The following is a 14927-nucleotide window of genomic DNA, read 5'->3' as shown; positions in this document are numbered from 1 at the left end:
CTTTTTTTCTTTCTTTTTCTTTTTCTCTTTTTTTTTCTTTCGAATATTTTTTTTTTGTATTCACTGCTTTTTTTCTGCTTCAAGAATCATTTTTATGATTTTTCAGATCCTCAGTAACATGTCTCCTTTTTCATCATTTTTTCAAGAGCCAACATTCATGAAGCACAAATTCAAAAGACATATGCACTGTTTAAGCATTCATTCAGAAGACAAAAGTAATGCCACCACATCAAAATAATTAAACTGTTATAAAATTCAAAATTCATGCAATTCTACTCTTTTTCAATTAAGAACATTTTTTATTTAAGAGAGGTGATGGATTCATAGGACATTCATAACTTTAAGGCATAGACACTAAGACACTAATGATCACAAGACACAAACATAGACAAACATAAGCACTAAAATTCGAAAAACAGGAAAATAAAGAACAAGGAAATTAAAGAACGGGTCCACCTTAGTGATGGCGGCTTGTTCTTCCTCTTGAAGATCTTATGGAGTGCTTGAGCTCCTCAATGTCTCTTCCTTGTCTTTGTTGCTCCTCTCTCATGATTCTTTGATCTTCTCTAATTTCATGGAGGAGAATGGAATGTTCTTGGTGCTCCACCCTTAGTTGTCCCATGTTGGAACTCAATTCTCCTAGGGAGGTGTTTAGTTGCTCCCAATAGTTTTGTGGAGGAAAGTGCATCCCTTGAGGAATCTCAGGGATTTGATGATGAGAGGGGTCTCTTGTTTGCTCCATCCTCTTCTTAGTGATGGGCTTGTCCTCATCAATGGGGATGTCTCCCTCTATGTCAACTCCAACTGAATAACAGAGGTGACAAATGAGATGAGGAAAGGCTAACCTTGCCAAGGTAGAGGACTTGTCCGCCACCTTATAAAGTTCTTGGGATATCACCTCATGAACTTCTATTTCTTCTCCAATCATGATGCTATGAATCATGATAGCCCGGTTTATAGTAACTTCAGAACGGTTGCTAGTGGGAATGATTGAGCGTTGGATAAACTCCAACCATCCTCTAGCCACGGGTTTGAGGTCATGCCTTCTCAGTTGAGCCGGCTTCCCTCTTGAATCTCTCTTCCATTGGGCGCCCTCTTCACAAATGACTGTGAGGACTTGGTCCAACCTTTGATCAAAGTTGACCCTTCTAGTGTAAGGGTGTTCATCTCCTTGCATCATGGGCAAGTTGAATGCCACCCTTATATTTTCCAGACTAAAATCCAAGTATTTCCCCCGAACCATAGTAAGCCAATTCTTTGGATCCGGGTTCACACTTTGGTCATGGTTCTTGGTGATCCATGCATTGGCATAGAACTCTTGAACCATTAAGATTCCGACTTGTTGAATGGGGTTGATAAGAACTTCCCAACCTCTTCTTCGGATCTCATGTCGGATCTCCGGATATTCACTCTTTTGAGTGAAAAAGGAACCTCGGGGATCACCTTCTTCAAGGCCACAACTTCATAGAAGTGGTCTTGATGCACCCTTGAGATGAATCTCTCCATCTCCCATGACTCGGAGATAGAAGCTTTTGCCTTCCCTTTCCTCTTTCTAGAGGTTTCTCCGGCCTTGGATGCCATAAATGGTTATGGAAAAACAAAAAGCAATGCTTTTACCACACCAAACTTAAAAGGTTTGCTCGTCCTCGAGCAAAAGAAGAAAGAAGAGAGGAGAAGAAGAAGAAATGAGGAAGAAGGGAATGGCTTTGTGTTCGGCCACAAAGGGGAAGAAGTGGTGGTTTGGTTGTGTGAAAATGAAGGAGTGAAGATGGGTTTATATAGGAGTGGGGGGGCTCATGGTTCGGTCATGTATGGGTGGGTTTGGGAGGGAAAGTGGTTTGAATTTGAAGGGTGAGGTAGGTGGGGTTTTATGAAGGATGGATGTGAGTGGTGAAGAGAAAGATGGGAATTGATAGGTGAAGGGTTTTTGGGGAAGAGGTGTTGAGGTGATTGGTGAATGGGTGAAGAAGAGAGAGAGTGGTGGGGTAGGTGGGGATCCTGTGGGGTCCACAGATCCTGAGGTGTCAAGGAAAAGTCATCCCTGCACCAAGTGGCAAGAAAAAATGCGTTTTTAGCCAATTCTGGCGTTAAACGCCGGGCTGGTGCCCATTTCTGGCGTTTAACGCCAAGAGCTTGCCCTTTTCTGGCATTTAACGCCAGTCTAGTGCCCCTTTCTGGCGTTAAACGCCCAGAATGGTGCCAGACTCAACAGCTAGCCTTATTGGCGTTTAAACGCCAGCACGCTCTCCTCCAGGGTGTGCTGTTTTTCTTTCTATTTTTCATTCTGTTTTTGCTTTTTCAATTGATTTTGTGACTTCTCATGATCATCAACCTACAAAAGAACATAAAATAACAAAGGAAAATAGATAAAATATAACATTGGGTTGCCTCCCAACAAGCGCTTCTTTAATGTCATTAGCTTGAAAGTGGGCTCTCATGGAGCCTCACAGATACTCAGAGCAATGTTGGAACCTCCCAACACCAAACTTAGAGTTTGAATGTGGGGGTTCAACACCAAACCTAGAGTTTGGTTGTGGCCTCCCAACACCAAACTTAGAGTTTGACTGTGGGGGCTCTGTTTGGCTCTGTTTTGAGAGGAGCTCTTCATGCTTCCTCTCCATGATGACAGAGGGATATCCTTGAGCCTTAAACACAAAGGATTCTTCATTCACTTGAATGATCAATTCTCCTCTATCAACATCAATCACAGCCCTTGCTATGGCTAGGAAGGGTCTGCCAAGGATGATGGATTCATCCATGCACTTCCCAGTCTCTATGACTATGAAATCAGCAGGGATGTAATGGTCTTCAACTTTTACCAGAACATCCTCTACAAGTCCATAGGCTTGTTTTCTTGAATTGTCTGCCATCTCTAGTGAGATTTTTGCAGCTTGCACCTCAAAGATCCCTAACTTCCCTATTACAGAGAGAGGCATGAGGTTTACACTTGACCCTAAGTCACACAAGGCCTTCTTGAAGGTCATGGTGCCTATGGTACAAGGTATTGAAAACTTCCCAGGATCCTATCTCTTTTGAGGCAGTTCCTGCCTAGACAAGTCATCCAGTTCCTTGGTGAGCAAAGGGGGTTCATCTTCCCAAGTCTCATTTCCAAATAACTTGTCATTTAGCTTCATGATTGCTCCAAGGTATTTAGCAACTTGCTCTTCAATGACATACTCATCCTCTTCAGAGGAAGAATACTCATCAGAGCTCATGAATGGCAGAAGTAAGTCCAATGGAATCTCTATGGTCTCATTTTGAGCCTCAGATTCCCATGGTTCCTCATTGGGGAACTCATTGGAGGCCAGTGGACGTCCATTGAGGTCTTCCTCAATGGCGTTCACTGCCTCTCCTTCCTCTCCAAATTCAGCCATGTTTATGGCCTTGCACTCTCCTTTTGGATTTTCTTCTGTATTGCTTGGAAGAGTACTAGGGGGGAGTTCAGTAATTTTCTTGCTCAGCTGTCCCACTTGTGCCTCCAAGTTTCTAATGGAGGACCTTGTTTCAGTCATGAAACTTTGAGTGGTTTTGATTAGATCAGAGACCATGGTTGCTAAGTCAGAGGTGTTCTGCTTAGGACTCTCTGTCTGTTGCTGAGAAGATGATGGAAAAGGCTTTCTATTGCTAAACCTGTTTCTTCCACCATTATTGTTGTTGAAACCTTGTTGAGGTCTCTGTTGATCCTTCCATGAGAGATTTGGATGATTTCTCCATGAAGGATTATAGGTGTTTCCATAGGGTTCTCCTATGTAATTCACCTCTTCTATTGAAGGGTTCTTAGGATCATAAGCTTCTTCTTCAGATGAAGCTTCCTTAGTACTGCTTGGTGCATTTTGCATTCCAGATAGACTTTGAGAAATCATATTGACTTGTTGAGTCAATATTTTGTTCTGAGCCAATATGGCATTCAGAGTGTCAATCTCAAGAACTACTTTCTTCTGATTAGTCCCAGTGTTCACAGGATTCCTTTCAGAAGTGTACATGAATTGGTTATTTGCAACCATTTCAATTAGCTCTTGAGCTTCTGTAGGCGTCTTCTTCAGATGAAGAGATCCTCCAGCAGAGCTATCCAAAGACATCTTGGACAGCTCAGAGAGACCATCATAGAAAATACCTATGATGCTCCATTCAGAAAGCATGTCAGAGGGACATTTTCTGATTAATTGTTTGTATCTTTCCCAAGCTTCATAGAGGGATTCTCCTTCCTTCTGTCTGAAGGTTTGGACTTCCACTCTAAGCTTACTCAATTTTTGAGGTGGAAAGAACTTTGCCAAGAAGGCATTGACTAGCTTTTCCCAAGAGTTCAGGCTTTCTTTAGGTTGTGAGTCCAACCATATTCTAGCTCTGTCTCTTACAGCAAAAGGGAATAGCATAAGTCTGTAGACCTCAGGGTCAACCCCATTAGTCTTGACAGTGTCACAGATTTGCAAGAACTCAGCTAAAAACTGATGAGGATCTTCCAATGGAAGTCCATGGAACTTGCAATTCTGTTGCATTAAAGAAACTAATTGAGGCTTAAGCTCAAAGTTGTTTGCTCCAATGGCAGGGATAGAGATGCTTCTCCCATAGAAGTCGGGAGTAGGTGCAGTAAAGTCACCCAGCACCTTCCTTGCATTGTTGGCATTGTTGTTGTTTTCGGCTGCCATGTGTTCTTCTTCTTTGAAGATTTCTGTTAAGTCCTCTACAGAGAATTGTGCCTTAGCTTCTCTTAGTTTTCGCTTCAAGGTCCTTTCAGGTTCAGGGTCAGCCTCAACAAGAATGCTTTTGTCCTTACTCCTGCTCATAAGAAAGAGAAGAGAACAAGAAAATATGGAATCCTCTATGTCACAGTATAGAGATTCCTTGAGGTGTCAGAGGAAAAGAAGAATAGAAGGCAGAAGTAGAAAATTCGAACTTATCAAAGAAGATGGAGTTCGAATTTTGCATTAAGGAATAGTGTTAGTCCATAAATAGAAGGATGTGAGAAGAGGGAAAGTAATTTTCGAAAATCAAGTAAAAGATTTTGAAAACATTTTGAAAAACACTAATTGATTTTCGAAAATAAAAGTGGGAAAAAAATCAAGTGATTTTTGAAAAAGAATTTGAAATTAGAAATCAAAAAGATTTGATTGAAAATTGTTTTGAAAAAGATGTGGTTAAGAAGATAGGATTGGTTTTAAAAAGTTGTGATTGAGAAGATATGATTTGAAAAACATTTTAAAAAATTTGATTTTGAAAATTAATGACTTGGCTATCAAGAAAATATATGATTCAAACATTAAACCTTTCTCAACAGAAAAGGCAACATACTTGAAATGTTGAATCAAATCATTAATTGATAGCAAGTATCTTTGAAAATAGAAAGAAATTGAATTTGAAAAAGATTTGATTGAAAAGATATGATTTGAAAAGATTTGATTTTGAAAAGATTTTGAAAACTTGAAAAAAATTTGCATTGAAAACAAAATCTTCCCTCTTGTGCCATCCTGGCGTTAAACGCCCAGAATGGTGCACATTCTGGTGTTTAACGCCCAAAACTCTACCCTTTTGGGCGTTAAACGCCCAACCAGGCACCCTGGCTGGCGTTTAAACGCCAGTCTGCCCTTCTTCACTGGAATGCCCAGCTTTTTCTGTGTAATTCCTCTGCTGTATGTTCTGAATCTTCAATTCTCTGTATTATTGACTTGAAAAGACACAAATTAAAAATATTTTTGGATTTTAAATAGTGAGGAATAATCAAAATGCAACTAAAATCAAATAATAATGCATGCAAGACACCAAACTTAGCAATTTGTATACTACTGACACTAATGAGAATGCATATGAGACACATAAACACTCAAGTCAAGAGGAATTAGAGATCAGAGTAATGAAATCATCAAGAACATCTTGAAGATCACTAAGACACATGAATGCAAGAAAAACAGAAACATGTAATTCACACCAAACTTAAAATGAGACTCTAGACTTAAACAAGAAATTTTTGGATTTTAGGATTTTCTAAATTTTTTTGTGCTTTTTCGAAAATTAAGTGGAAAAAGAAAATAAAGGTATCAAAATTCTTAATGAGAATTCCAGGAATCATGCAATGTTTAGTCTAAGACTCCGGTCCAGGAATTAGACATGGCTTCACAGCCAGCCAAGCTTTTAAAGAAAGCTTCGATCCAAAACACTAGACATGGCCAAAGGCCAGCCAAGCCTTAGCAGATCACTGCTCCAATAGCAAGATTGATAGAAATCAACAAGCTTTTGTGATGATAAGTTGAAACCTCGGTCCAATGAAATTAGACATGGCTTCACAGCCAGCCAGATTTCAACAGATCATCATGAAACTCTAGAATTCGTTCTTAAGAACTCTAAAGAAAAAAAATACCTAATCTAAGCAACAGGATGAACCGTCAGTTGTCCATACTCGAACAATCCCCGGCAACGGCGCCAAAAACTTGGTGAACGAAATTGTGATCAATACTTTTCACAAATCAAATAATCCCCGGTAATGAATCCAAAAACTTGGTGTTCAATACCATGGCATAAACACAACTTCGCACAACTAACCAGCAAGTGTACTGGGTCGTCCAAGTAATAAACCTTACGCGAGTAAGGGTCGATCCCACAGAGATTGTTGGTATGAAGCAAGCTATGGTCACCTTGTAAATCTTAGTCAGGCAAACTCAAATGGATATGGGTGATATACGAATAAAACATAAAGATAAAGATAGAGATACTTATGTAATTCATTGGTGGGAATTTCAGATAAGCGTATGAAGATGCTTGTCCCTTCCGTCTCTCTGCTTTCCTACTGTCTTCATCCAATCCTTCTTACTCCTTTCCATGGCAAGCTTATGCAAGGGTTTCACCGTTGTCAACGGCTACCTCCCATCCTCTCAGTGGAAATGTTCAATGCACCCTGTCACGGCATGGCTATCCATTTGTCGGTTCTCAATCAGGCCGGAATAGAATCCAGTGATTCTTTTGCGTCTGTCACTAACGCCCCGCCTTCAGGAGTTTGAAGCTCGTCACAGTCATTCAATCATTGAATCCTACTCAGAATACCACAGACAGGGTTAGACCTTCCGGATTTTCTTGAATGCCGCCATCAGTTCTAGCCTATACCACGAAGACTCTGATCTCACGGAATGGCTGGCTCGGTTGTCAGGCGAGCACTCGGTTGTCAGGCGATCAACCATGCATCGTGTATCGGGAATCCAAGAGATATTCACCCAATCTAAGGTAGAACGGAGGTGGTTGTCAGGCACACGTTCATAGGTGAGAATGATGATGAGTGTCACGGATCATCACATTCATCAAGTTGAAGAACAAGTGATATCTTGGAACAAGAACAAGCGGAATTGAATAGAAGAACAATAGTAATTGCATTAATACTCGAGGTACAGCAGAGCTCCACACCTTAATCTATGGTGTGTAGAAACTCCACCGTTGAAAATACATAAGAACAAGGTCTAGGCATGGCCGAATGGCCAGCCTCCCAAAGAGGGTTCAATCATAAAAACATTATCAAAAGCTCTCAATACAATAGTAAAAGGTCCTATATATAGAGAACTAGTAGCCTAAGGGTGTACAGAGATGAGTAAATGACATAAAAATCCACTTCCGGGCCCACTTGGTGTGTGCTTGGGCTGATCATTGAAGCATTTTCGTATAGAGACTCTTCTTGGAGTTAAACGCCAGCTTTTATGCCAGTTTGGGCGTTTAACTCCCATTCTTGTGCCAGTTCCGGCGTTTAACGCTGGGAATTCTGAGGGTGACTTGAACGCCGGTTTAGGCCATCAAATCTTGAGCAAAGTATGGACTATCATATATTGCTGGAAAGCCCAGAATGTCTACTTTTTAACGCCGTTGAGAGCGCGCCAATTGGGCTTCTGTAGCTCCAGAAAATCTACTTCGAGTGCAGGGAGGTCAGAATCCAACAGCATCTGCAGTCCTTTTTAGTCTCTGAATCAGATTTTTGCTCAGGTCCCTCAATTTCAGCCAGAAAATACCTGAAATCACAGAAAAACACACAAACTCATAGTAAAGTCCAGAAAAGTAAATTTTAACTAAAAACTAATAAAAATATACTAAAAACTAACTAGATCATACTAAAAACATACTAAAAACAATGCCAAAAAGTGTACAAATTATCCGCTCATCACGCGCCCCTATACATCCGGAAACTATAGTCAATTTTATATCATTTCAAAGCCACGAATGTTAGCTTTCCAACGCAACTGAAACTACTTTATTTGGATCTCTGTAGCTTAAGTTATTGTCGGTTGAATGTCAGAAGGTCAGCCTTGACAGCGTTACGGTTCCTTCATTTCTTCATGAGTTCTCCCACTTTGCAAGCTTTTCTCCTCACTTCTTCTATCCAATACTTGCCTTATGAACCTGAAATCACTCAACAAACATATCAAGGCATCGAATGGAATTAAAGTGAGTTAAATTTAGCTATTTTAAGGCCTAAAAAGTATGTTTTCACACTTAAGCACAAATCTAGGGAGAATTACAAAACCATGCTATTTCATTGAATAAATGTGAGAAAAGTTGATAAAATCCCCCAAATTAAGCACAAGATAAACAAAAAATTGGGGTTTATCAAATCGGCACACAGTGGGTGTTTAAACACCAGAAAGGTGCAGGGATGCGAAATCCTTGACACCTGAGGATCTGTGGACCCCACAGGATCCCTACCTACACCAACTCACTCTCTCCCTTCTTCACACCCTTCCATAACACTCTTCCCCAAATACTATTCACCTATCAAATCCTACCCTCTTCCCCATAATCTCTCCACCACTCACATCCATCCACTATTTCCCAAAATAAACCCCACCTGCCTCACCATTCAAATTCAAAACTATTTCCCTCCTAAACCCGCCCCTTCTCACACGGATTCCCTTTCTCCCTTACCCTATAAATACCCCTCTTCACTCCTTCATTTTCACACATCACCAACACTTCCTTCCCCCTTGACCGAACCCTTCACACACCTTCATCTCCTCCAATTGTTCTTCTTCTCCTCCTTTCTTTCTTCTTTTGCTCGAGAATGAGCAAACCTTTTAAGTTTGGTGTGGGAAAAATTATTGCTTTTTTTGTTTTTTCATAACCATTAATGGCACCTAAGACCGGAGAAACCTCTAGAAAGAGAAAAGGGAAGGCAATTGCTTCCACCTCTGAGTCATGGGAGATGGAGAGATTCATTTCAAAGGTCCATCAAGACCACTTCTATGAAGTTGTAGCCAAGAAAAATGTGATCCCCGAGGTCCCCTTCAAGCTAAAAAAAAGCGAATATCCGGAGATCCGACGAGAGATTCGAAGAAGAGGTTGGGACGTTCTCACCAACCCAATCCAACAAATCGGAATCTTAATGGTTCAAGAGTTTTATGCTAATGCATGGATCATTAAGAACCATGATCAAAGTGTGAAGCCGAACCCAAAGAATTGGCTCACAGTGATCAATAATCCTTTCATACAAAAAGTTGTTTGTCACTAGTACAAACCCCTAAAATTTATAAACCGAAGTATTCAAACCTCGGGTCGTTCTCCCTAGGAATTACAATAAAGTGTCTTGTTATTGGTTGTGAGTTATTTTGGGGTTTTGATAAGAAGCATGAAACATGAAAGATAAATGGCAAGAAAGTAAACTAAGGCCTAAAAAGGTCTTGGCAAGGGTTGGTGGTCAAGGATCTCTATCCTAATCACTAACCACAATATGAGAATTGGCAAGGATTAATCTCATTAAATCATCCTCTAACTAGTAGTAAAGGAAAGTCAAATGAGCTATATCAATCCTAGTCCATAAGTTCTAACTCTCCACTAATCCAATTAGTGAGAACTAGAGTCAATGGCTCCCAATCATCAATTACTTGGACATTAGTAACTCAAGAGGTCCTAAGTTACCTTTCCAAGCCAAGAGTATAAAATTCTACTCTAAAATCCAAGCAAGCATTTCATCAAACACTTGGAAGGCATAAAAGGAAAGCATAGTAAAATTGCAAGAAAAGTAAATCTACACTACTCAATTGCAAGGAATTAAATAACAACAAATCAAATGAACACAATTATTATGAATTACCTCTAATTGAATTGAAAGAGAATAGGAGGAACAAAAGTAGATCTACAACAAAGTATAAGAACAACATAAAGGAAATTACAACAAAAGAATAGAGGAAGATGAATGTAACAACAAAGAATTGAAAGGTAGAAGTAGAAGAAGATGAATTAAAATCTAGATCTAAGAACTAAACCTAATCTTAATCCTAATCCTAGAGAGAAGTGAGAGCTTCTCTCTCTAGAAACTACTTCTAAAACTAAACTATGACTAATGATGAAAAGTATGAAAAGTCTCTCTATTCCCCATTCAATCCTTGGCTTAAATAGCATCAGAAATGAGTTGGATTGGGCCCACAAGGCTTTAGAATTCGTTGGCCACGTTTTGCTTTAAATGAACCAGGTGGCAACAACGACGCGTGCGCGTACTATGCACGTACGCATCACCATGCGCGGTTCAACCATAGCAAATCTTATATCGTTTCGAAGCCCCGAATGTTAGCTTTCCAACCCAACTAGAACCGCATCATTTGGACCTCTGTAGCTCAAGTTATGGCTGATTAAGTGCGAAGAGGTCGGCTTGACAGCTTTTGCGTTTCCTTTATTTCTCCATGAGTTCTCCATTTCTACATGCTTTTCCTTCATTCCCTTGGTCCAATCCTCGCCTCCTAAATCTGAAGTCACTTATCAAACATATCAAGGCATCTAATGGAATCAAGGAGAATTAGATATAGCTATTTTAAGTCCTAAAAAGCATGTTTTCACTCTTAAGCACAATTAAATGAGAAGTTATAAAACCATGCTATTTCATTGAATAAATGTGGGTAAAAGGTCATAAAATCCCTTAAATGAAGCATAAGATAAACCCTACAAATGGGGTTTATCAACCGGGCTATCATGATCCATAGTATCATGATTGGAGAGGAAGTGGAAGTTCATGAGATCATACCTCTAGAACTATACAAGGTGGCTGACAAACCCTCCACTTTGGCAAGGTTAGCCTTTCCTCATCTCATCTGTCACCTATGCAATTTAGCCGGAATTGTCATAGAGGAAGACATCCTCATTGAAGAGGACAAGCCCATCACTAAAAAATGGATGGAGCAAATAAGAGAGCCCACTCATGGACCTCAACAAGAGCATGAGGAAGTCCTTCATCAAGAAATCCCTGAGATGCCTCAAAGGATGCATTTTCGTCCATACAACTATTGGGAGCAACTCAAGACCTCTTTAGGAGATTTGAGTTCCAACATGGAGCAACCAAGGATGGAGCACCAAGAGCACTCCATTATCCTCCATGAAATTAGAAAGGACCAAAGAGCCATGAGGGAGGAGCAACAAAGGCAAGGAAGGGATATTGATGAGCTCAAGCAATCCATAGGATCTTCAAGAGGAAGAACTAGCCGCCGTCACTAAGGTGGACCTGTTCTTTAATTTCCTTGTTCTTATTTTTCTGTTTTTTGGTTTTATGCTTTATGTTTTGTCTATGTTTGTGTCTTTATTACATGAACATTAGTGTTTAGAGTCTATGTCTTAAAGCTATGAATGTTCCACGAATCCTTCACATTTCTTAAATGAAAAAATGTTTCTATTTGCAAAAGAATAAGAAGTATATGGATTTCAAATTTTATCTTGAAATTAGTTTAATTATTTTGATGTGGTGGCAATACTTTTTGTTTTCTGAATGAATGCTTGAACAGTGCATATTTTTTATAGTGAAGTTTATGAATGTTAAAATTGTTGGCTCTTGAAAGAATAATGAAGAAAGAGAAATTTTATTGATAATCTAAAAAATCATAAAGTTGATTCTTGAAGCAAGAAAAAGCAGTGAAAAACACAAAGCTTGTGAAAAAAATTGGCAAAAAACAAAGAAAACGAAAAAGCAAGCAGAAAAAGCCAATAGCTCTTTAAACCAAAAGGCAAGAGCAAAAGGCCAATAACCCTTTAAACTAAAAGGCAAGGGTAAAAAGGATCCAAGGCTTTGAGCATTAATGGATAGGAGGGCCCAAAGAAATAAAATCCTGGCCTAAGTGGCTAAATAAAGCTATCCCTAACCCTGTGCTTGTGTCATGAAGGTCCAAGTGAAAAGCTTGAGACTGAGTGGTTAAAGTCGTGATCCAAAGCAAAAAGAGTGTGCTTAAGAACTCTGGATACCTCTAACTGGGGACTCTAGCAAAGCTGAGTCACAATCAGAAAAGGTTCACCCAGTTATGTGTCTGTGGCATTTATGTATCCGGTGGTAATATTGGAAAACAAGGTGCTTAAGGTCACGGCTAAGACTCATAAGTAGCTGTGTTCAAGAGTCAACATACTAAACTAGGAGAATTAATAACACTATCTGAATTCTGAGTTCCTATGGATGCTAATCATTCTGAACTTCAAAGGATAAAGTGAGATGCCAAAACTGTTCAGAAGCAAAAAGCTACTAGCGCCGCTCATCTAATTAGAAATAAGCTTCATTGATATTTTGGAATTTATTGTATATTCTCTTCTTTTTATCCTATTTTGTTTTAGGTTGCTTAGGGACAAGCAACAATTTATGTTTGGTGTTGTGATGAGTGCATAATTTATACGCTTTTTGGCATTATTTTTAGGTAGTTTTTAGTATGTTTTAGTTACTTTTTAGTATATTTTTATTAGTTTTTATGAAAAAATCATATTTTTGGACTTTACTATGAGTTTATGTGTTTTTCTGTGATTTCAGGTATTTTCTGGCTGAAATTGAGGGACCTGAGCAAAAATCTGATTCAGAGGCTGAGAAAGGACTGCAGATGCTGTTGGATTCTGACCCTTCTGCACTCAAAGTGGCTTTTCTAGACCTCCAGAAGCCCAATTGGTGCTCTCTCAATTGTGTTGGAAAGTAGACATCTTGGGCTTTCAAGCAATGTATAATAGTTCATACGTTGCCCGAGATTTGATGGCCCAAATTGGCGTCCAAACGTCCACCAGAGACCCCTTTTTTGGCATTTAACGCCGGAACTGGCACCAGAACTGGAGTTAAACGCCCAAAATGGCATCGAAGCTGACGTTTAACTCCAAGAATGGCCTATGCACGTGAAAGCTTCAAAGCTCAGCCCAAACACACACCAAGTGGGTCCTGGAAGTGGATTTCTACACTATCTGCACTTATTTACTCAATTCCTGTGAACCCTAGTAACTAGTTTAGTATATATAGCACTTTTTACTATTGTATTCAAGAAGGCTGGCAGCTTTTGAGAATTATCTTATGCCACTTGGGAGGCTGGCCATTCGGCCATGCCTAGACCTTCTTCTCTTATGTATTTTCTATGGTGGAGTTTCTACACCTCATAGATTAAGGTGAAGAGCTCTGCTGTTCTTCATGAACTAATGCAAGTATTATTGTTTCTCTTTCAATTCACACCTACTTCTTCTCCAAGATATACTCTCGTACTTAATTCAGGTAAGTCAGAATGAAGGGGGTGACCCGTGACAATCACCCACTATCTTCATTACTCGTTTAGCCAAGATTCGCATGCTTGACAACCACAAGCGGTCTACATGATGTTCAACGTAGTCATTAGACGACAGCTGGAGTATAATCTCTTGGGTCTCTGATCCACGGACCGAGTCCGCGTGGTTAGAACCTTTGTGGTATAGGCTAGAAACAATTGGCAGCATTCTTGAGATCCGAAAAGTCTAAACCTTGTCTGTGGTATTTCGAGTAGGATTTGGGATGGGATGACTGTGACGAGCTTCAAACTCACGACTGTTGGACACACTGACAGTGTGCAAAAGGATAGAGATATCCTATTCCGACACAAGTGGAAACCGACAGATGATTAGCTATGCGGTAGCTGTGCCTGGTATTTTTCATCCGAGACGAGAAATCCGACAGTTGATTAGCCGTACAGAAACCGTAGCCAGACCATTTTCACTGAGAGAATGATACAGCTTGCCATGGAAGGTAGGACACATGATTGGATGAAGATAATAGGAAAGTAGAGGTTCAGAAGTAACAAAGCATCTCCAAACGCTTATCTGAAATTCCCACCAATGAATTACATAAGTATCTCTATGTTATTTTCCGTTTTATTTACCTTTTAATTATCAATAACTCATAACCATTTGAATCCGCCTAACTGAGATTTACAAGATGACCATAGCTTACTTCAAGCCAACAATCTCTGTGGGATCGACCCTTACTCGCGTAAGATTTTATTACTTGGACGATCCAGTGCACTTGTTGGTTAGTTGTGCGGAGTTGTGAAAAGTGTGATCACAATTCCGTGCACCAAGTTTTTGGCACCTTTACCGGGGATTGTTTGAGTTTGGACAACTGACAGTTCATCTTGTTGTTTAGATTGGGTAATTTTATTTTATGTTTAAGCATTTTATTTTTATTTTCGAAAAAAAATATTGAATAAAATCATAAAAACCCAAAAAATTTTTGTGTTTCTTGTTTGAGTCTAGTGTCAAATTTTAAGTTTGGTGTCAATTTCATGTTTTTAATTTTCTTAAGTTTTCGAAAACATATGCATTGTGTTCTTCTGTGATCTTCAAGTTGTTCTTGATGATTTCCTTTGTTCAATCTCATGATTTTCTTGTTTTGTGTTTTATGTTGTTTTTCATATGCATTTTCGACTTTATAGTGTCTAAGCATTCAAAATTTCTAAGTTTGGTGTCTTGCATGTCTTTCTTTTCTCAAAAATTTTTAAAAATATGTTCTTGATGTTCATCATGATCTTCAAAGTGTTCTTAGTGTTCATCTTGTCATTCAAAGTGTTCTTGCATGCATTATTGATTTGATCTTAAATTCTATGTTTTGAGTCATTTCGTGTTTTTTTCTCTCCTCATTAAAAATTAAAAAAAGTCAAAAATATATATCTTTTCAAGTAAATAATACAGAGAAATGAAGATTCAGAACATAAAGCAGAAGA

The 14927-nt window shown here is 39.3% G+C and overlaps 1 non-coding gene across 1 annotated transcript; it reads left to right on the top strand.

The window, feature by feature from the left end:
- Positions 1-4133: 4133 nt before the first annotated feature.
- On the top strand, positions 4134-4241 carry LOC112718865 (small nucleolar RNA R71). Its single transcript, XR_003161192.1, has one exon. It is a non-coding gene; the product is annotated as a small nucleolar RNA R71 (small nucleolar RNA).
- Positions 4242-14927: the final 10686 nt, after the last annotated feature.

This window comes from Arachis hypogaea, chromosome 10 (genome assembly GCF_003086295.3).
Source record: "Arachis hypogaea cultivar Tifrunner chromosome 10, arahy.Tifrunner.gnm2.J5K5, whole genome shotgun sequence".
Lineage (NCBI taxonomy): Eukaryota > Viridiplantae > Streptophyta > Magnoliopsida > Fabales > Fabaceae > Arachis > Arachis hypogaea.
This window is presented reverse-complemented; position numbering and strand designations above follow the sequence as displayed.